Source organism: Cryptomeria japonica, chromosome 5 (assembly GCF_030272615.1).
Source record: "Cryptomeria japonica chromosome 5, Sugi_1.0, whole genome shotgun sequence".
In the NCBI taxonomy this organism is placed as follows: Eukaryota; Viridiplantae; Streptophyta; class Pinopsida; order Cupressales; family Cupressaceae; genus Cryptomeria; species Cryptomeria japonica.
Genome location: NC_081409.1, coordinates 44,221,552 through 44,246,810, shown reverse-complemented (window position 1 = coordinate 44,246,810; position 25,259 = coordinate 44,221,552).

The window sequence follows — 25,259 nt, the reverse complement described above, 5'->3', positions numbered from 1 at the left end:
TCTTAATGGGGGGGCACCTACACTGCTCCTTTTGTATTATTTCTCTTGCGCATTTTATCTCTTATACAATGGGTCATTCTCAAAATGAGATGTCTCCACTTTTCCCTTATATAGTGGGTCATTCATAGAATGAGATATTTTCTCTTATACAGTGGGTCATTCTCGGAACTAGAGGGTAGCCTCTTAGAGAGAGATGTTGCCACTTTTCCCTTATATAGTGGGTCATTCTAGGAACTAGAGGGAAGCCTCTTAGAGAAAGATGTCACCACTTTTACCTTATGCAGTGGGATATTCTCAGAACTAGAGGACATCCTCTTAGAGTGAGATGTCACCACTTTTCTCTTATATAGGGTGATTATCCTCAAAACTAGAGCATAGTCTCTTAGAGAGATATGTCATGCCTTTCTTGATATTTGTACTATACATCTTATATAGGTTGTAGCATACTCGGGCATAGACTCCTATGAGGTGCTTCAACCCTCACTTGCACACACACGCACAAGGTTGAGTGGAACTAACGGTGTTCTTACCCTCCTCCCTTACATGGATCACCTAGACAAAATCTAGGGGCTAGTTTTCCATGTCCTCTTTCTCAATGGATCACCTAATTCTAGGGGTGAGATGTCCATGGTTCCTTTTGTTTTCCTTTCTTCTCATGGATCACCAGAGTGTGTATTCATTTTCTCTCTCTTATTCCTCTCATGAACTCATAGTTTTACTATTGGTGGTTCATGGATGATTTTAGCTTTGCTCTTTTATATGATTATTGGTGCTTATGTGATGGAATTTGTCTTTGTGTTTCAATTAGTTGTTGAGGCATTCGAGTATCGAGGTCTCTTCAGCTAGTTGATTTGTGGTCTCCTATTTTGGTTTTTGTCGTGTCTTTTGTACTTTGTCTTGTTATTTTTTGCTTTGTGTGCTCTTGCATAATGTTTGAGTGAGTTAAGATCCCAAGATTGGGAGCTTGGTTCCTTGAGATTAGTGACGTCTTATACTCCTTGTGATCTTGCTTCACATCTCTCATCTTCATCTCTCTCTTTCTTCTACTTTACTGACAGTATTGGCGTAAACCATACTCTTGCTAAAGTGGGAGCTAAATCTAGCATCATAAAATTGCAACCCTTGCAATTTTGTCCACATTTTAGGCCCTCACCTTTGTGACTATATTTCCTTACTCAATTGGGACCCCTCTCTACATCATCATTCTAAGTCTTCTCCTGTTTCAACCCTTGCACCACCTTGTGACCCTATCTAGGCCCCAAAATAGGGTAGGACAGGGGCGTGGCACCATTATCCCCCTTGGAAAGGGGTGTGGCGCCCCTGCCCTCCCTCTTAGGGTGGCCCTAAGATGGGTCCATCTGACCCTTGGACCTAATTTTCTCTTTGGGATTCAATCTCCCCTATGTCGACCTTCAATGAGATGAAAATTATCTTCCTAGTAAAGTATAAAAGGGGGATCTATTCCTCTCATTTGCATAAGGTAGATCATAAAAATTCAAGAGGAGGCCTTCATTATCGTCATCAAGCATTCAAGTGTTCAAGTATTCAAGCATCCATCAAGTCTTCTTCTTTTTCATGTGTCTTCTTCATTCATCCATTGGAGAAACATTACAACATTCATTTGTAAGAATGTGTGTGTATTAGGGTTTTGTCATGTTACATGCCATTTCATGCAATGCTTGTGATTACATTCAAGAATCAAAGAAACCATCATCAACAAATTGCAGATCTATAAGGTATACATTTCCATTATTTACATTTAAGCATTTGTAATTGCTTTCTTTCAAGGTTGATTCCTCAACTAGGGTTTGACTAAGGCAAACCCCTATCCACAACCCTTCTTCCCTTCTTTTCTGTGTGTAGGTTGTAAGTATGCGAATGTAATTGTAGATTTAGGCTTCATTTGTAGAGACGGAAAAACCCTTTTCGACTCGCAGATTGTTCGAAGGACTAGGTGCAACTTTAACTCAGTCCCAACAACATTTTTCCAAATTTATAGAGTGGGTTCGTATCAGTCTAAATCCCTCAGATCCGAAGTTACAACGCGATCCCAAATCGGTATCTCCTTATTTCACCCATTTTATCTTCATTTTTTGCATAGTCAACAAGTCAACTCTTCTACTTACAAAAGAGGGTAAATTGCATTGCACCCTTGCAATTCACTTAGCATTCAGATTTGTATTCACTCTAGGGTCTGAATCTAGTGAATTCAACCCCTCTTTTGAATATAAAATATCTCCCAAGTGAAAATCATCCTAGTGATTTCCTTTCTCTCTCCTAGGTGGGGAATCATTAGGGTTCAATTTTCCACTTTACAATTCCACAAACAGAAAACAAAACAAAAATGATCATGAGCCATCACGGTCACTAAATCACTTAGTGACATCATCGAGTACCATAGGAACATGATCAAAGATAAATCAATAGAAAGATAAGACACAAATTCAAACAAGTCAAACAACCATTTTGATGTTGTTTTCAAAAGTGATAATGTTGTGTTGAAAGGACGATCATGCTATCTGGTTTTAAGGAATGCAATACCCTATCTAAGATAGGACACGGTCTAGTTTCAAGTATACCACACCCTATATAAGACCCATGATAATGGTTGATGTGACAATTTTGATTAGTTGGAATGCTTGGTTTGTTGAAAAGTTCATTTGTTGTTGCAATATTTCGTTTAAGCACAATGTTTATTGTATTTCTATTTGACATCTGCTCAAATGTCTGTCTATGTGCAAAAGGGACAATTTATTGCCAAAATTAAATGAAAACGATTATTTTGAGATTTTTTATGTTTTCTAATTTTTAGGGTTTTTTAAAAATTTAAATTTTTGTGTGCTTTTTTAGGGACATTTTACAATGTTTTTGGATCATTTTAGGACATTTTTCAAAAAAATTTGAATTTTTTTCATGACTTAATTTGATTTTTTAGGGAATTTTTTCATGACTTTATTTGATTTTTTCATAACTTTATATGATTTTTTTTGGATTTTTTCAGGACTTTATTTGATTTTTATTGATTTTTTCATGATATTTTTCCCTAGTGTCGAGAAAGGCAAGGAATTTGATAAATGGATAAATAGGCTTGCTGAAATGGTGGTGGATAGATGGAAGACAAATACCATTTATTATGGAGACATAATAGATTCAATTCCCAAAGGCTATCATGCAATGGGATAAGGGATTGGATATGACAATGTAAACTGCATAAGGGACATGCCATGAGGTTTGTGAAGCCATAGTTTACATTTTACATCCTTATGTCAGATCAAGATCAAGGGACAAAAATAGTGAATGGATGGTGATGGGATATAGATAGGATAAGCAAGATCAAAAATGGATAAAGGACATGGACTGAAGGTTGTGATAGGCTAAGGGATACTGACAAAAGGTTGCAATAAGCCAAGGAATATGGATGAAAGGTTGTAATAAGCCAATGGATAAAGACCAAAAGCTATGATAGACTGAAAGCTACAAACAGAATATGTGACATTCGTGAAGATCCTCAGCCTTGTAAAGATCAAAGGTGAAAAAGGGAATATGGATATGAAGGAACGATAGGATAATGGAGGGCATGATAGGATAGCAAAAAAATGAAACCTACCCCCAAGTGTGGTATGCAAGAAGTTCATAGATTACACATGATGCATGTTTGCCAGGTTTTCATCATGGTACTTGCCCAAGGAACCTATTTGCCAAGTTTTCACTAGAGGACAAATTATTTTTCTTTTCTTTCTTTTTCTTTCTTTTTCTTTCTTTTTCTTTCTTTTTTCTTTTTTTTTTTCTTTTTTTTTCTTTTTTTTCTTTCTTTTGTTTTTTTCACATTTTTTTGCTTTTTTTTTTACTTTTTGACTTGCAGCAGAAAATAGACACATGATATGGGATGGAAGGATGACTCGAGCATATTTTTGTTTGGCTAGTAGCCTTGAAAATGGACCATGACCATTAAGGTATTATCAAAGATGTTGGTAGGATAATTACATGGAAATGAGATGGAACTAAGGCTAGAATTTATGCAAAAGATTGGATTAGAGGGACAAAAGGATGGAAAATATGCATTAGGTAATGGAGGGGGTGGAATATTTGGGCTTGAGAAGATGGAAATGTTGGCAAGATCAGGATTGGCACACACCTCGAGGGGTGGTGGACTGATGGAGAAAAAATGGATTTTGGATATTGAGATTTTAATGGAGGAAAGGATGGAGATTTTGGGACATAAGGACCCAAAATGGATGAAGGAGGTGATGGAGGAATATATTTGAAAGGTTTATATGGAGGAATAGAAATTTTGGATTCCACTTTGGATGTTTCTTTTTGTGCTTCTATGAACCGCTTAGGAATCCACATGGTTTTTTACTTTTCATTCTTTTGTAGTTCCTTAGAACGCATTGCTTCCACAAGGGATTTAGGAACCCATATAGCTTTTGACTTTTTATTTTTCTCAGTGGGCCTTTGTGGCCTTTTGAATATTTCTTTTTCTTTTTGGATCATATTTTTGTTTGCCTTGACATGTTGATCCTTGAATACATGTGGATTGTTGGACTTATGACTTTTATACTTGACATCCAAATTGCTTGGAGGGGGAAAGGAATGTATGAATGGATAGGAATGATATGAAGTTATTTCAGATGGATGGGAGATGCTCAAATATGTGTGCCTTTTATGACCATGCATAGGGGATGTAGGGACATAAGGACCTAAATGGATAGAAGGGATGAAGTGTTAGACAATTATGATAGTGGAAGAAAATTGAGAGGGGGGGGTGAACCAATTTTCTCACAAGTATAACCGTTAATGCAAATTATAATTTTTTTACCAGAGCACAAAGAAACCAACACAATAAAAGATAAAGCATGAAAGTGCAGTACACACAACACCAATATTTTGATGTGGAAAACCCAGTAAAGGGAAAAACCATGGTGGGAAACCCTACCCACAATCAAATAATACTTCTGCAGCAGTATGTAAAACAATTACAATGGGAATTACACTTGCAATCAGACCAACTACCTTGAGTGCACTACTCATCACAAAGGGAAGTCTCACTGACTTACAAACACATCAAACTACAATCCAGAAAGAATGAACTATGGAAGTAGCATCTCCTAATGCTTGATACAGTTCCGGTTAAGCATAGATGTCTTCCCTACAAAACCAAATCCTTCACAACCTTTTGTTGAATGATATATCATTGTTCACACATAACATTTCTTTGATAATGCAAACATAACCATCAATACCAAAATTACATGAATAAGTCACCTATAAATACAATTCATCAACCTTAGTGATAAGATTGGCTAAACCATAAACCTATAAACCCATAATTACAAAAATTACATCACGCGATATCAATAGACCAATATTATAATTTACATTACATAGCCCAAACCTAATTAAAATTTCCAAACAATTACATCCACCGAAAATCACGCTAAGACCAATCACTAACACGTTTCACTTGTGTGTGTGAAAAGTGGACTAAGAATCTATATCTGCAAGACACAACACTTCAATTAAGTCATTAGATGCATGGTTAGTAAATCAATAACCAATAATGAACAATAAACCATTGCAAAGTGACCCATTGCCTTCTAGTAGATGTGAGTTTAGATTACTCTCAAATTGCTAAGTTATCCAGTGACTAGACAACACCTAAAGGAAGGATTTTTATCTACATGAGCATGGATTTAAGCTAGATGCATGCAAGATTAATCTAAAATGATTTAAGAAATAAATGAGATAAATGATCTAAGAAATATGAAATAAATAATATGCAATATCTCAATGCAAATTCTCAATGAACCTAGAGCAAAAACAGTATAATAATAATATATTCTCTAGGATTTTTTTTGAATGAGAGATGAGAGCTCGAATTTATAGAAAATTCAAAAAGAAACCAACGGCTAAGATCAAATGATGATGAGCGGTCAAGATTTTCCAAGAGGAAGCACAATCCAAGTGAATTGATGTGATTGGATGCTTTTCTCAGTTTTAAAGGAAATTGAACTAAAATTAAGATAAAATCAAGAAAAACTGATTTATTCTCTATTTCATTCAATTTTAATATTTAATTGTTTTAATTGCTTTCTCTGAGATTATTTATCAATTTTTAATTTGTTTTTCAAGATTATCTCCAATTGATTTCTTTTCTCAAATTTTTAGTTCTTTTTTGGTCAATTAATTCATTTTTTGATTTATTTTCATTTTTGAAGATTTTTGCTCATAATTTCCAATTCCTCTTTCTTGATTTGTTTCCTTTTTTTGAAGATTTGTGGCAAATTGATTTATTTAATTAAATATGCAAGGATATTCAATTAAAATAAATGAGATAATTTTTTAAAATGATTTTCTTGGGATGATTTATTTAATTAATATTGATTGATTGATTTTGCTATGTGACATTGACAATTTTAGAAATTAATTGTGTGCTCAAGATTTATTTAATTTCCTTTGGTTAGGATCTTGGTGATGTTGTCGAGATTAGGGGTTCATAGTTTAGATGACCATTTTTAGGGTATTACATTTTCCCCTCTTTGAATTAATGTGCGAGCAGTGCATTGGTTCAAAGAAAATTTGATGTCTAGGAGATGCCAGTTCTGAACTTGATTGATCACAAACTATATTAAAAGTGAGGTGTTAAGATTGATTTGAAGCGACAAAGCTAAATGAACTCTGATTAAAGCGATATCATTCCTAAACTTGATTGAACTAGGAATGATAGAAAACAAAGATACCGAACTTGAACTTGATTGATCAAGAAGTGGATCTTACTGATCTAGAACTTGATTGATCTAGACACAGTGAGTGATGATAAAAAAAATGATTTTGAACTTGATTGATCAAGATACGATGAAGATAAACTATCTAGCTTGATCAAGAAACAAATACTAAACACCTGCTTAGATTTAGTGTGATCAAAGAAACTCTTTAAACCCTTGATTGAGTTTAAATGAATAATCAGCTTGATGAAAAGCGATGAAACTGATTACCATTAAGAGATTGATTCAAACGAAGACAAATACCAGCTTGATATGAAGCAATGAAACTGATATGCCCCTAGTGATTGATTCAATTCAGATGATTGAGAAATCTCAACTTGATATAAAGTGATGAAGTTGAGATGCCCCTAGCGATGAGGTCTTATTTGATTTTCTTTAGTTGAAAAAGATTTTTTTTGCTCGACTTTCAATGAAGATTTGAAAATTTTCTCGACATTTGAAGAATTTGAGGTCATAAGGTCACAAGTATTCTCCCTCGGGAGTGAAATCAAAAGATAGCGAGGGTACATGATGATAGACAATTCTTTAGCAATGATAATGAATTGAGCATAAATTGATTCAAAGGAATTTTTGAAATTTTAGTGAGAAATTGAGCGTAAAGTTGATTTGTAGAAATTAAATTGCGATTCAACGTTGATTCATGAGAAATTGAATGCAAATTGAAGAAGAGAATGAGCTTTTGATGAAAAGAGCACTAAGTGGTCCAAATTCTGAAATTGACTAGCAAAATGATCTCGAATTTTTGATTTTGATCCCGAAAATGGAATCAGAATGGTCAAATTAGTTAAGGGTATAATTTTCATGTCCATCGGAGCAAGTCAAAAAATTAGGTTTTTGGCTATATATGGGACAAAGTGTCATTTTCAATTCATTTTAACCCTCCAAGTTTGAAAATTCAAAAAGCCTTCTGCGAAGAAAATGGTGGTCCCTACTAATCCGCATCAATTCGAGGGCTAGAGAAGACATAATCAACCCCAAAACTACAAGCCAACGGCAAGGGATCGATCTTAAGCCTATTTGTGTTTCCAAATTTGAATTTTTTTGTTCATTTTTCAAGTTTTCCACATGTTTGGGGTCGAGCATCACGTTTTATCGTGCGAGATAGGATCCTGTCTCGTACGAGAAACTAGTAAATTTTATTTCATCATTTAACGCCATTAGTTTTGTCATTGTAGGGCCACCCGTTGTAATACCCTAAAAATGGTCATCTAAACCATGGGCCCCTAATCTCGACAACATCACCAAGGTCCTAACCAAAGGCAATTAAATCAGCACATTATTAATTCTTTAATCATCAAATATCACATGGCAAATCAACTACTCAATATTAATTAAATATTTATTTAATTAATCAAATCATTTCCAATAATATCATTTTGATCAATTATCCCATTTTAATTTATTGAATATCCTTGCATATTTAATTAATTAATAAATTTGCCATTCAATCATGCAAAAAGGATTAATTTATATTACAAAGTTGAATTGAAAATAAAACAAAAAGAATTGAATTGAGAGAGAAATCAAACTTGAGATATTATTTCTTTTTTCTAAATTTAGAACTTGAAATTAGAAAAGCAATTTAATTGAATTATTGAATTATTCTCTAAAATTGGAACTCAAAGCTTTTCAGAAAAAGAAGTTCGGTTGTATTGAAAAGACCTTTTTCTTGAATAAATTAAAGAATTATCTATTTTTATCAGATATGCATGGAATTAATTTATTATTATTTTCCAATGCAACTTGGACTTCTAATTTGAATGCATTTCAATTAAACTATAATTGGAATCTATCTCAAGGTTAACTAAACATGATTTCTCAATTATTTCAATTAATCCAAAATTAAGCCTTTTCATCATCTCTCTTGTGATTCTTTATAAATTCAGTCTTCAGCTCTCATTCCAATTTACCCCAGAGATTTTTGAGAACACACTTGGAGATTATTATCATGCTAATTTCGCTCTGGAGTCATTGAAGATTATTGTGCTTTTTAGATTATTTGCATCCATTGTTGTGTGAATTGATTATTGCTTGAATTATTCATCCATCTTACATCCATATAGTTAATATCATATAGAGTAAATCCTTCATCTTGGTGTAGTCTAGTCACTGGTATTGCTTATAAAAATCTGAGAGCAATCTTATACTCGCGTCTTTTAGAAGGCAATTGGTCGCTTTGCTATGGTTTATTACTTATTGATTATTGATTACTAACCATGCATATAATGACTTAATTGAAGTGTTGTGCTTACACCTACAGGTTCACTTTTTCACACACACATCTCTGGCACCCACCATGGGGCCCAAAGACTACACTTTTTCGGCCTCCAAGACTGACCACATTTTTTGTTATTTTTTAGATTTCAGATTTTTTGGTTTTTTTTCGTCCGTACATCTCGTACGATAATTTTTTCAAGCTGAAATGACAAACTGTAGGTGTTGCACGAATTGCAAATATCCTATCATATGAGTAGATCCTCTGTTGTACGAGCAGACATCATCAGAAATCTTATTTCGTACGATACTAAATCCTGTCTCGTGCGAGTCAAGTGTTTGTCGTACGATTCTGTATTTTCAGGTAAAAGAGGCAAATTTCATAATTTTCTCATTTTTGATTGATTATTCTGATGACTGACCCTGACTGTTTATCTGTCTATCTCAGAATTTTTCACAGCCTAACTAGTTTTTGCAAAACTCTTGTCAAAGAATATGCTTGTCACACAAAGACAATATGACTATTGATTTGTTGTCTTTGCAGGTTGCCTGAGGAGAATCGACTAAACATTGTGTATTCTTTAAATTCATTTTTAGGCACCTAAATTACTATCTGGTTAATGAACAAAATCTCTTTTGTGTTTTAGAAAAATCTGAGAGGTAGGTGAGTATGCTCTTGTCTTCTTCTAAACAATCAGAAATCTAGACCCTTGAAGTATTTTCTTAAGATTGATTGCAACATCTTTAGCAGGCCTGCCCTCTCGAGGAGCTATTAATTCTATAGCCTTTATGGCCGGTGAGAGGGGAACGACCTAAGTGGGAATGGCTAGACACCAAGTACTCCAACCCACTATAAAATAAATGTGATTTGATGAAAATCAAGTCAACGACAGTGCTCGGGAATAGTTCTCCTCCATACCTTCAGGTATATTAAACCTTGGTTTTCAAGGCTGGGAGACCTCTTAATTGAGTTTATACCTTGATGTGCCGAACGAATCCTTGACTAAATCTAATTTAAAATTAGAAGCTACCCAGTTCACCTCCGAAAGGGAGATAATCTTTGTGCAAGAGAGATAGTAATTCTCCCAAGATACTTGTCATTTCGTGCCCCCATTAGCATTTGGAGTTGAATAATACAACATTGAGAATCCATTGCGTGAGACTTAGTGACCATATTCTGATTAGCTATTGGGTGTGTACTTGAGTCTACAAGCAAAGGTTTTCTTTCCTCACCAAATTCCTTAGGGTTTGCATGCTATGATTGGAGTCACTATACATATTACTTATTTTCTGTGTTTTCATCCCTGAAACAAAAACTGAAATACCAAAAATTGTTGAAAACCAGAAACAACTCAGTAAGTCAAAACTATGTCCGTGTCAGAAACTAGTCTATCCTAAGTCAAAAATTTGTCCATGTCAAAAACTAGTCCATCATAAGTCAAAACTCTGTCTGTGTGAGAAACTAGTCCATCCTAAGTCAAAACTTTGTCTGTGTCAAAAACTAGTCCATCCTAAGTCAAAACTATATCTGTGTTAGAAACTAGTCCATCCTAAGTTGAAACTTTGTCCGTGTCAGAAACTAGTCCATTTTAAGTCAGAAATCTGTCCATGTCAGAAACTAGTTTATCCTGGTCAAAAATCAGTCCATCTCAGAATTAGTCATACTCAGTTATCATACTCAGCAATCAGAAAAACTCAAAATTTCTAGGCTCTGTCCTATGAACAATCGTACGAGTCTGATAATCCATCATGTTGCACCAAGTCCTATGCCATACGAGTTTATTGATTTGTCATCCTATACCATATTATTAGTTGTACAAGTCTAAGTCATCTATTGTCCTGCACTGTATCTTGTCTCGTACGAGACAGAATTGCCTTTAGTCTTTTGTCATCCTGCACATGCCCATTTGTCATACGGTACGAGGCAGCAACTCATACGAAATAGAACTATTATCATCTTGTAGCTGCTAAATTGTCGCCCGGTCCAAAAAATACTATCGTACGAGTCTCTGGTTTTGTCAGAACAGAACAGTCAAACTTACCTAAAAGCAGCTTACAACAAACATAATACTAGTTATCATTTTCCTGAGCATAAAAAGATCATGACAGTGTACCTCTGCCATTTGCATTACACGATTTGGTCGATCACCTTTCAGCTAGTTCAATCAACTACCTATCAAATTTTAGTCACTTAGATAATGTCTTATACAGGATAGATCATTCTTGAAACTAGATTGAATCTTACACTATGCTTAGAATCAACTTAGATAATGTCTTAGACATGATAGATCATTCCTGAAATCAGACTAAATCTTAGTTGTTTCTCCTAGACAATACTCTAAATAGAACAACTAGCTCTGAAATTGATCTTGACCTTTGCATCACAAACAACTTTAGGTCACACTAATCCATAAAAATGCCTATTCAAACCAGGAATTCTCGTAAGAAAGAAATCAAAGGCAAAGAACAACCCTTCAAATATCAAGATAATCCATTCACTGACATGCCGTCGTCATTAGGCGGACCAATTTTTGATGAACCTGAATCTCCCACCATACATGAAACAGAATTTAATAATGGAAACAAAAACGACCGTAATATTCCCAAAAATCATAATGACTCCTCATCATCAAGTGAGACTGACAAAGACGTTGAACCTCCAAAAAAAGAAATCCTTGACTATCAGAAAGACAAAGATTTTAGAAAAATGATGAAAACTATCATGACCCGAGAGAAGGAAGACTATTTCTTAGAACTAGCAAAACAAGGTGCCAAACTTCCTATTGGATATGAAGTTCAGACACTTGTTACTAAAAAGGAAGACTCACCTATACTCATGGTACACAAACAGTTACTAGCCTTGTGGATGGAGGTCACAGAACTGAAGAATAAGGACAAGTCCCCAAAAGAATATTCTCTGGAAATAATATGTCCCTTTCCATTTGACAAGAATCTACACATGCCTCCATTTCCTCCATGAGTGGAAATCCCAAAATTTGACAAATATGATGGTACCTCAGATCCTCAAGATCATGTTAGGGAATTTAGTGCTGCTTGTATGGAGTTCATGCACGATCAAACGTACCTCATGCATCTCTTCCCAAGGAGTTTAGGGGGTCAAGCAATGGAATGGTTCTCAAGTCTACCCAAAGGAATAAAAACATTTAAAGAACTAATCCAAATATTTTTACAACAATACTCATACAACATTCGACATCCTGTGACTATGATCAATCTTTGTAATACTCAATAGAAAATAGGGGAACCTCTTCTTACTTTCCTCCAATGCTGGAGAAAGATGTTCTCTAGGTATCCATGACCTATCCCAGACTCTAAGAAAATGGATATATTTGTCAATAACTTGGTCCCCGAACTGAAATATAGTATACAGATGCAAGTACACCCATCATTTAACAAAATGGTAGATAATGCCATTCGAATGGAAGATGTGCTCATAAAGAAAGGAGATATCATGCCTTGGAAAGAAACACAATAAGGATCTAGCTCTAAAGAGAAGAACAAGTATTGGAAATTTGCTAAAGACAACAACAAGAATGTTTTTAATGATGGAGTAGTATATTGTCAAAACCAACTAAAAATCCAAAATATTCAACTTGGCTATTGGTACACAAGCACTTAAAGCTACTGAGATTGTAGCAGAGAATCCACTAAAGAAAACAAAGGAATGGTTCAAAGAAAAGCCTTGGCTTTCCAAACCTAAGCGTGATTTTACTCCTTTTGAAGAATCATATGAATTTGCTTTCAAAACTCTATTGGCAAACAACTTGATAACACTACCAGATAACTCCAGACCATATGATCCAGATGTCAAACCAAGATGGTGGAGAGAAAATGAATACTGTGACTTCCATCGGAATAAGGGTCATAACATAAACAATTGCATGAAGTTAAAACATGAGATTTAAGATCTCATAGATGCTAGTAAAGTTGTTGTTGGGAATCATCCAACCAATGCTGATCATAAAGCATTTAAGGACCCTTTGCCTATTTATGAACAAGGTGATTCCTCAAAGACCAAAGGAGGTGCTAAGGTAAATTATACTTATGCCATCTAGGACAACGTTATCAACATGATTGAGCCTTCACACTCAGAATATTGCAATGTGATTATAGTTCAAGATAAACCAAATGAATCACAATATGCAAGATCTCTGACCCAATCTCAAAAGAAAGTCACTCTCCAAGGAGCTAGTTCTTCCACTCTAGCTCAAGAAACATCAAACCCAACAGGCTTGCCAAACAAACAAAAGGAATCAACCTTGGACAAATTTAAAAGGTTAACTTCATCATCATCTCCTAGATACAGTGTAGTTGAATAGTTAAAAAGGACAAATGCTCAAATTTCAATTTTTGAATTACTACAACTCTCATCTGCTCACAAGGAAATCCTAGACAAAGAATTTCTCACTACCAATGTTCCAAAAGATTTAGACATTGATCGGTTTCAGTCTATGGTGGGTCATCTAACTTCACCTCACTATTTGACCTTCTCTAAAGAAGATGACAATTCATTAAATCATCCACATAACCAACCATTGCATATTGAAGCCATGATCCACAAACATAGAGTCAAACATGTTTTGATAGATGGAGGCGTGGGGTTGAATATCTACACTTATCATCTGCTTACACAACTAGGATTCTCTGAAAATGTCATTGATCCAGGCAAGAAGATAACAATTAAAGCCTATGATGAGGAAGAGAGAGACCTCCAAAGGTCTGGTATCATTACCAATCAAAGTGGGACTGGTAGAGAGAGAAGTCCTTTTCCAAGTTCTTGATATTCCATTGTCATACAATATTTTACTGGGCAGGCCGTGGATTCATGAAATGAAGATGGTACCATCAATGTATCACCAATGCTTAAAGTTTCCCTATAACGGAGCTGAAGTCAATATTCCTACTGATACAAATGTCATCTGTAATGCATTAACAAAAGGTTCAGATACTTTTGTGCCTCATAATAGGGCAACCTCTCCAAATGAAGATCCAGAAACATTGATGAAAGACTTAGAAAAGAGACTGAAGATTACAAATTCCAACATGGATGACTATAAGATAGAACTGGTACTATCATTAGTTTCTCTCCCTCCATCACCAAAATAGTTGGGCAAGCCATCAGAGGCTATGAGAACACAAAATTTGGCTCTGAATACCATATATGATGGTCTCTTTGTACAATCTTTTACCTCCTTGGCAAATGAAATAGAAGAGGATGTTGTGCTTAACTGGCTCTTTAAGGAAGATAGTCAAAATGAGAGGTACGACACTATGAGATTTCCTCAAACCAATATGGTCCTGGCTATAAAATAATTCAACGTATGGGATACCTAGGTATAGGTCCTCTGGGAAAACAAAAGGAAGGTATTACTGAACCAATTCAACTACAAACCAAATCCACAAATGATAAGGCTGGACTGGGATACAATCTGAAAAAGACATCAGACCAAAAACATTTTTCTAAGTCTAAGTGCTTGAAAAAGATATCGCTTTTAACATTACATGAAGCAGACATTAAACAAACAAAAGTAGAGTGTAGAAAATAGAAAGAGGAATCAACAATCAAGATAGAATAAATAGTCAGGGCCTAGGCTTTGATGGTATCAGCTATGATAATACAAGAAGTTGAGGTTCCTAAGGATATAAGAGATGAAGTCATAAGAATCAGAGAATTGTTTGCACCATTAAAAGTTCTAGTCACATATACTGGCAGGCAACAAGTAGATGATTCAGAGATTGATTCAAAGGAGTATGAATGGGGTCCTGACTATCTTTCAGATACATCCACTATAGAAACTCCAAAAGAATCTAGTGGTGTCATAGATGATACTCAAGAGCTTATGCACACAAAACTAGAGAAGGAAATATAATAAATTAGACAAAAGAGGCAAGAAAATTATGAACAAGGATTGAAAGAAGGAATAATACCAGAAAGCTTCTCATCTATGTGCCCTTATCCTAAAATAGAACAAATCAGTTATAGCACTACCTAGGAAGAGTTAGAAGCTACGGAACAAGAACTAGTCATCAGTCCAAAAGAAGCTGAATGGAGTAGATGACAACAAATCATAGAAACAATGAGATCATGTCAACAGGTGTGTCAGATACAAATGACAAATGAACCACAACATGAAGGAACTTGTAGCATTAAAGATGTTGGTATTGATACCATACATATGCTTACTAAATCACCTGAAAGAGGCTTGGAAACTTCATCCGATGACTCTAATGACTCTTATGATAGTCCTATTCATGATGATATCCACTCAGCCTCAAATTCTAAATCATCTGATACAAACAATGAAAAGTTGCCTACTAGTCTTATTGCAGTTAAACCATGATATGACATCCAGTCTGGCATAGTAAACGATGTTACAAGTATGTCTATTGGATTAGATCAATTAAATATTAACATGAACTTTAATAATCATGATCTGACTCTTCTTGGTCTCGAGATACTTATGCAAGGTATCATTTTGGAAGTCGACTTTTTGATCTACAGCTCTGATAACAATACCATGAACGCTCTTGAACCTATCCAAAATTTGTCCTTAGTACATCCTGAATTGATTGACTGTACTTTACAAAACCAACCGATGGATATACCTACTTTTGCCAATGACTATACATTATCCTATTATCTCAATGCAGTCGAACCTATAAACTCTTCCACCAGTGAATAGAGTGAAAATATGACTGAAGCGGATATCAAGTATCTTAGTCGCAAAAACAAGAAAAATAGAAATAAAAGATTTGATGGTGAAAACCATATTATGGCAGTGGCAGAATCTAAAAAAGAGAAAATAAAGGACGTACCTAAAGGTGAAAACCTCTTTGAGGTGCCTGAAGGTGAGATACTTGGTATACTGCCCAGTCATTTCTAGGAGAGGTCTTCCATATTGATCAAGCCAACTCAACTAGTGAATATTGGGAATCAAGAGACACCACAAATCATTCACATAGCTCAATCACTATCAGCAGAAGAATTGAAGGAGTTCACTCAGCTATTCTTAGAAAAGAAAATAAACTTTGCATGGACGTACTCTGATATGCCAGGCTTGGATCCTGATCTCATTATGCACCATCTCTCAATCATGCCAGGAGTAAAACTAGTTAAACAAAAACTCCGTAAGATGCACCCGCATGTAGCATTATTGGTCAAAGCTAAACTAGAGAAACTACTCAAAGCTAGATTTATCAGAGCAATAGATTATGCTGAATGGATTTCCAACATAGTGCCTGTGTCGAAGGCAGATAAATCTATCAGAGTTTGTACAGATTTTAGAGATCTCAACAAAGCATGTCCAAAAGATGACTTTCCATTGCCAAATATTGATATGATAGTCGACATGACAGCCATGTATGAGATGTACTCACTAATGGATGGATTTTCTGGCTACAATTAGATAAAAATCGCTCCTAGAGATCAAGAAAAGACAGCTTTCACCTGTGCATGGGGAACCTTTTGCTGGAATGTCATGCCATTTGGGTTAAAGAACATAGGGGCGACCTATCAAAGAGAAGTTACAACTATCTTTCATGACATGATGCATAAGAATATGGAAGATTATGTTGATGACACCTTAGTGAAGACTATGAAAAGATGAACGCATATTCAAGAGTTAGGTCCTATATTAGACAGAATGGAAAAATTCAAGCTTTGATTAAATCCAAATAAGTGTGTATTCAAAGTGACATGTCATAAACTACTTGGCTACATCATTTCAAAGAAGGGAATCAAGGTTGATCCTAAGAAGGTCCAAGCTATAATGGAAATGCCACCTCTAAAGAACATCAGTCAAATGAGAAGTCTATAGGGACGTCTCCAATCTATTAGAAGATTCATTTCTTAGCTAGCAGACAAGGCTCAACCTTTTACAAAAGTACTGAGAAAAGGAATAATATACAACTAGGATCAGAAGTGTGAACAACATCTTCAGTAGATAAAAGAGTGCCTGTCTAATCCACCGATATTGATGCCACCTATTCAGGGTAAGCCACTAATCTTATATATATCAGCAACTGATTCATCACTGGGGGCACTTCTGGCACAACAAGATGACAACAAAAAGGAAAGAGCTATTTATTACATCAGTAGGACATTAGTGTCTTATGAAATGAGCTATAGTATAATAGAAAAAGTATGCTTGGCATTAGTCTTTGCATCACAGAAACTGAGACACTACATGCTATCATATTCAGTCAAGTTGGTGGCCAAAATCAATCCACTCAAGTATCTTCTTAATAAAGCAACACTCACCGGAAGATTGGTGAAATGGGTTATGATCCTTACAGAGTTTGACATTTAATATGTGGAACGCAAAGCCATAAAAGGACGGGTAATTGCTGATCAACTTGTTGAAGCTCCACTTGAGGATACTCAACCACTACACATCGAGTTCCCAGATGAATCAATAATGCATCTTACTCAACAACCCTGGAAGATGTTCTTTGATAGTTCCTTTACTCAAAATGGTTCAGGTGCTGGCATATTATTCATTACTCCTCAGAAGTATTCAATCCCAAAGTCTTATAAGATTCTATTCCCTTGCACAAACAACATTGCAGAATATGAAGCTTTGGTGAAAGGGATAAAACTAGCTATTGAATGGAAGGTTGTTGAATTACATATCTATGGAGATTCTTAGCTGGTTATCAATCAGATCAACGATACATATCAGACTCAAGATGAGAAATTGATTCCTTACAAGAGGATGGTGGATGATCTCAAGTACTTTGCTTTTGTATCACTCCAATAGATTCCTAGATTAGTGAATAGAGTAGAAAATGCTATGGCCACCTTGGCATCTATACCTGAGTTATAGGAGTTCAATTTACGCTTTGATTTCCTGGTGGAAGAGTTATATTACCCCACTTATTATTCTCCTGAGACCCAAATAGTTTGTTCTATTATTGGACATGACTCATCCCGATACAGCCACATCTATTCCTATCTATGCGATCAAATTATCCCTGAAAACCTTACTTGTAATGAGAAAAGAAACCTAACTCAAAATGCTTCGTGGTATGTTATCATAGCTAATGATTTATTTAGATGAGGTTTAGACGGTACATTTCTTAGAAGTCTAGAAACTAAAGAATCTAAATGTGCATTATCGGAAGTCCATGAAGGTATTTGTGGATCTCATTCGAATGGTTTTACTTTAGCTTGGAAACTATTACGGGCTGGCTACTACTGGCTAGACGTGGAAAAAGATGTCATAAAATTTTCTAAGACTTGTGAGAAATTTCAGCTCCATGGAAATCTCATACATGCCTCGGTAAAGGATCTCATACCATTCATTACACACTGGCCTTTTTAGCAATGGGCCTTTGATCTCATTGGTCAGATATATCCAGCTTCATCCAATGGACATAAATTCATCATAACTACCACTGAGTATTTCACCAAGTGGGTAGAGGCAGTTCTGCTATCAAAGCAACTGGTAAACAAGTCGCCTTATTCATCCTAAACTATATAATTTGCAGGTATGGGATACCTTCGTCCATCGTGACTGATAATGGAGGATAGTTTAAGAATAAAGATCTGGATGAGCTTTGTGAGAAATTCAAAATAAAGTAACACTGGTCATCAATATACTACCCTCAAGGTAATGGATAAGCTGAGGCATCTAACAAAAACCTACTGACTATCTTGCATAGAAGAGTGAACAAATTCGAGAAGGATTGGCATCTGCAGCTCAATCCTGGACTATGGGCTTATAGAACTAGTATCAGAACACCTATTGAGGCTACACCTTTCTCTTTGGTGTATGGGTCTAAAGCAACATTACCTATTGAAGTAGAAATACTGTCTCTAAGATTTTCGTTGCAAGGTCTTGTTACTGATGAAGATCATAGAATATCTAGATTGCAAGAACTCAAATTGTTGGATGAGCATCGACAAGTGGCATTTGATCATCTCAGAGTGTATCAGAAGAGAATGTCCAAAGGATATAACAAGAAGGTTCGACAAAGGGAATTTCAAGTTGGTGACCTCTTCTTGAGAGAGAATCCAAAAAACCAACAATTTCGCGATAATAAAGGGAAGTTTGAACCCAACTGGTTGGGTCCCTACATTGTTACTGCAGTATTCAGCTCTGGTGCCTATCAACTCTCAAACTTAGAAGGAGAACAACTCCATGAACCGATTAACACCATCCACTTGAAGAAATTATTCACTTAGCATTCTCTGCTCTAGAAAACTTGTATAGTTGGAAAAGGTCCTAAAAAAAAATTAAAAAAATAAAAAAATAAAAAAGAACAAAAAAAGAGAAAAAAAAGAAAAGAAAAAAAAATATAAAAGAAGAAAAAAAAATTGCCCTGGTGAAAACCTGGTAAATAGGCACCTTGGTAAAAAAGAAAAATGAATCTCTTCCAAGCAACAAATAGGCACCTCTTGTACTCAAGTGATCCATCTATCAATGCAACGTTGGCATTTCCCGCTTTCATGCATCGTTTGCTTTCGCTTGTACATATTTTCAGTCACTTTCGTGACATCCTGGTTCGTTGGAACCCTCATGACTAGAAATTGATCAATGTCCTAGTCTTAGGTTACTCGACAAAGCATATTACATATCCTAAGTAGTGTCAACCAAGCCATTTTTCTGTCAGTGAAACCTGGTCATCCACTCCGAGTCAGTCACCTATCTCCTAACTACCAAAGAGTTTATCACTGAGTTCACAAGTAAAACAACATAACTGAAAACAATCACTAAACAGTTTGAGCTATGAATGAAAATTTTCTTTATATGTTATCTTTTATATTGATTTTTGATTACCATCCCTCTGAGTAACTCAAGGAATTCTATTATGACTAAGAGGAGCAAGGATTGGGGGCATAATATTTTCTTTGTTTTCTGCTTTTAGGAATGACCCCGATGATCTAGAAACATATAAATTAGGTGGGTGTCTATGATAAGAGCCTTCACATCAAGGTGAAATCGCCTCACATACCTCGACTCCGCTTATTTGTATGCTATAGGGAGGTCCATATCATTTCTTTGTTCATTTTGAGGGAATTTCTTTATGATGCAATTTGGGTCCTTGAGAAATTTGTCCAAGGATATGAATAAAAAAAGGGTCATTATGGACAAGATAATTAATATTGCACATTGAAAAAGAAAGGAACTCTAACCTGCCTATTGTGTTCGTTATGCTCAGTGATGAATCTTAAGTATATTAAATCTAGTGACTAGGTTTAGGTTGAATTTTGCACATCATTTTGCATATCATTTTACATTTTTGTGAATCTAGAGTGATTTTGGTATCGTAATAATCTCTTTATCTTTTGAAGGAGAGCTGAAAGCATCACCATTTCTTACGCTAAGTGGTCTTTTTATCATCATTTCTTTGATTGAGTACTTGTGCTTTGAGATGTTTTAGCTGCATACATAACATTTCATAGAGCTTCATACATTTTATTGTTACTCATTTGCATTATCATTTATTTGCATATAAAAGAAACAAAAATATACATTCATAATCATTTGCATTACATACATTCATATGGAAAAGAAATGCATACATATAGAATAAAGCATATAAGAGACATCTCATAAACGAATCAACACAAGTACGATGAAGTCAAATCAGATCTTGTGTATAAATATATGATGTCAAGTATAAGAGTACAAAATGATGTCCAATGACATATACAAACTCCCATCGGAACAAGAATCGTTTAAGCTACAAAAAATGGGTGTGTCTACAAAAAAAATATCTGAGCTACAAAAAAAGAATCATCTAGTTAGCACCCTCTCCCTCATCTCTTGGTGGAGGAGGAGGAGCCTGATGTCTGGGATCCTGGCGCGGTGCTCATGCTCCCTCTGATCGAGCCATATACCGCGAATAGGGTTGCACCAGTTGTGCAACAGGAACTACGACACTATATGCCACCACATCATAAGTTGCCCTACTACTCTAGAGAAGGACCTCCTATCGTAGAGACTCTATCTCTGCTCTCGACTCTACTCTCAATGCTATGATCTGGCGATCACGCTCGGCCCTCACCTCGGCCAGCTATCAGTCTCACTCCACCAGCTGAGTCTAAGCCACTGTCAACTGTGACTGCAGCTCTGCAAGACATGCCCTCATCGACCATCTAGTATTTGTCCCCTGCTCTCTTACAGGCCCCCCATCTCCACCCTCATCTCCACCTCCATCACCACCTCCACCCTGCTCCTCTCTCCGCTATCACACCTATCTAGGAACTGATCACTCCTCCTCAGTCCCACCCAATCTAACTCCAACTCACCCAAGGGATCCACCCTCACCCCTCTGTTGTCCACCCTCAGCTAGTACCCTACTACTGCTAGCACCTGAATCACCACTACCTCATCGTGGAGCCTCAGCTCTCTATGCTTGACCCTGCCTCTGGCCCTGTCTCTAGCCCTGTCCCTATGCTGGTGTGGGGGCATCCTCCTCAACATCCTCATATGTGGAGCCTGCTCACTCGGGTCTGTAAAACATGGGAATGGATGCTATTGAAAATAATCTCTATACTGGGGCAATACCCCCACATCTGCTACATCATCCAGGTAATCCCATCTTAGGCAGTGTAACCCTGTCAACTCCTGCATCGCCAACACATATGATAATCACGGAGACCATCCCTGTCTCTCCTCATCTACATATCGAGCATACGTTGTATATTGCTGTGAGATCCCTTGAGGCTGGTCGTACTGCCTCATCACTCGTGAAATGATGAATCACTCCACAATAGTCTGTGATCTCCCAATTAGTGGGCGTGTCACAAAATGGTCTCTGTGAACCCTCCGCCAGTCATCCCATAGCTCCAATCCTCTATATGGTCTCCATACAATGATTATCAAGTCATCAAGTTGCCATCTCCAGAAGTCTATCTTTCCTAGATGGGGCTATGTGATATATCTAGCATACTTGTAAATGATCGGCTACCCAAGCTCTTTGCTGTCATCTACTATCAGCTGACAAATGGGAAGGTGCTCCCAAGCCCACACCTGCAAAATGTATACACCCACGGCCATGCTTCACCCATCTCTATAAATGATCTCATGCATCTCCTGATACATGTGGGCCAATAAACAAGAACCCCAACCAAGTCTCTGAGGGGTCTCTATCAACCTCTCTAGCATCCAGTCCCATCCGCTCTAGAAACCCTGCTACCCTCTGTCCGACATCAAAAAGCAACCGATGAACCCTGCTAGAACACATGGTAAGGGATACTCCTCACTGTACCTGCTCATCAGTATGTCCCAACTCATGGAATGAGTCAAAATGTCTGGATCCCTGAATATGTTCCTAAGTGCTTGTAATCCCAGTAATAACGCAGTATCATAATCCACCTTATCCCCAGCAAAAGGGATACAAAGAATCCTGTACACATCCTCGAGAGTGATAGTCAACTCCCCAACTAGCAAATGAAATGTATTATGCTCCGAATGAAACCGCTCTACTAATGCTATGAGCATCTCGTGATTCACATGGATATCAAGTAATCACAATAAATGAGTCAAGCCGCACAAATCAACATGAGCCTGCTCAACCTCAGATAAATGATGCACTAATGCCATCGTGGGAGGATAAACACATCTAAACAGCATAGGTAGGAATCGAACCTACAAAAAAAAACCAACAATGAGCATCAACAAACATTCCAAATGACCCTACAAGAGAAGTTAAACATCACGCAAATCCAAATAAGTCAAATGCAAAACCAAAATTTCATGTTTACCCTTTCAAAAATGATCACTACCTTTCGAACGACAAAACATAGTTAAAGCAGCATCTCGTATGAGCCAGGAATGGTTCTCGTACGAGAAAACAACCTCAAACGACAATTTAACAGACTTCGCACGACAAAATGGTCTTCTAACCAACCTATCGTACGACATAAGGGTGGGCTACATACAACAATTCTAATGGATTCACATGACAAAAGACTTTTTACTAGTTTCTCGTATGAGACAGGATCCTGTCTCACACAATAAAACGTGATGTCTGACCCCAAACATGCGAAAAATGTGAAAAATGAACACAAAATTTCAAAATTGAAAACATAAACAGGTTTAAGATCGATCACTTACCACTGGCTCATAGTTTTAGGGTCGATTGTGATGTCTCTAGCGTTCAAATCGATGCTGACGAGTAGGGACCACCATTTTCTTCACAAAAGGATTTTTGAATTTTCAAACTTGGAGGGTTAAAATGATTTGAAAATGACACTTTTGTCCCATATATAGCCTAAAACCTAACTTTTCAACTTGCTCTGATGGTCATGAAAATTGTACCCTTATCTAATTTGCCTACTCTGATTCCATTTTCAAGATTGAAATCGAAATTCGAGATCATTATGCTAGCCAATTTCATAATTTTGACCACTTAACGTTTTTTTCATCAAATGCTCATTCTTTCTTCAAATTGCGCTCAAATTTCAACACTGAATCTTAATTCAATTTCATTCTACACATCAACATTACAATCAACTCTACACTCAATTTCTCATCAATCATCGCTGAAATTTTGAAAAATTCCCCAGAATCAATTTATGCTCAAATAACTTATTTTTGCCAAACAATTGCCTATAATCAATCCCTCACTATCTTTCAATTTCTCTCCCGAGGGGGCATACTCACGACCTTATGACTTCACATCTCACAAGTCGAGAAATTTTTTCAAATCTTCATCAAAAGTCAAGCAAAATCTTTTCAATTAAAGAAAATCAAACCTTATTGCTAAGGGGCATCTCAACTTCATTGCTTCACATCAAGTTGAGATCTCTTGATCATCTGAGTCGAATCAATCACTAGGGGCATGTCAGTTTCATCACTTCAAATCAAGCTGATATCTCTCAATCATTTGAATTAATCTCTTAACGTTAATCAGTTTCATCGCTTCAAATCAAGTTGATTATTTGTTTAAACTCAATCAAAAGTTTCAAGAGTATCTTTGATCACACTAAATCTAAGCAGGTGTTCAGTATTCATTTCTTGATCAAGCTGAATGGTTCATTCTTCGCTCATTGTGTCTTGATCAATCAAGTTCAAGATCGATTTTTATCATCACTCACTGCATCTAAGTTCAATCAAGTTCTAGATCAGTAAGATCCACTTCTTAATCAACCAAGTTCAAGTTCGGTATCTTTGTTTTCTATCATTCATCAGTTCAATCAAGTTTGGGATTGGTATCACTTTAATTAGATTTCATTCACCTTTGTTGCTTCGAATCAAGCTAAACACCTTACTTTTCATCTAGTTCGTGATCAATCAAGTTCAGAACTGACATCTCCTAGACATCACACATTCTTTGAACCAACGCGTTGCTCGCACATTAATTCAAAGAGGGGCAAATGTAATACCCTAAAAATGGTCATCTAAACCATGGGCCCCTAATCGTGACAGCATGACCATGGTCCTAACCAAAGGAAATTAAATCAATCTTGAGCACATTATTAATTCTTTAATCATCAAATATCACATGGCAAATCAAATACTCAATATTAATTAAATATTTATTTAATTAATCAAATCATTTCCAATAATATCATTTTGATCAGTTATCCCATTTTAATTTATTAAATATCCTTGCATATTTAATTAATTAATAAATTTTCCATTCAATCATGCAAAAAGGATTAATTTATTACAAAAGATGAATTAATTTATTACAAAGAGTTGAATTGAAAATAAAACAAAAAAAATTGAATTGAGAGAGAAATCAAACTTGAGATATTATTTCTTTTTCTAAATTTAGAACTTGAAATTAGAAAAGCAATTTAATTGAATTATTGAATTATTCTCTAAAATTGGAACTCAAAGCTTTTCAGAAAAAGAAGTTCAGTTGCATTGAAAAGATCTTTTTCTTGAATAAATTAAAGAATTATCTATTTTTATCAGATATGCATGGAATTAATTTATTATTATTTTCCAATGCAACTTGGACTTCTAATTTGAATGCATTTCAATTAAACTATAATTGGAATCTATCTCAAGGTTAACTAAACATGATTTCTCAATTATTTCAATAAATCCAAAATTAAGCTTTTTCATCATCTCTCTTGTGATTCTCTATAAATTCAGTCTTCAGCTCTCATTCCAATTTACCCCAGAGATTTTTGAGAACACGCTTGGAGATTATTATCATGCTAATTTCACTCTGGAGTCATTGAAGATTATTGTGCTTTTTAGATTATTTGCATCCATTTTACATCCATTATTGCTTGCATCCATTGTTGCTTGAATTGATTATTGCTTGAATTAT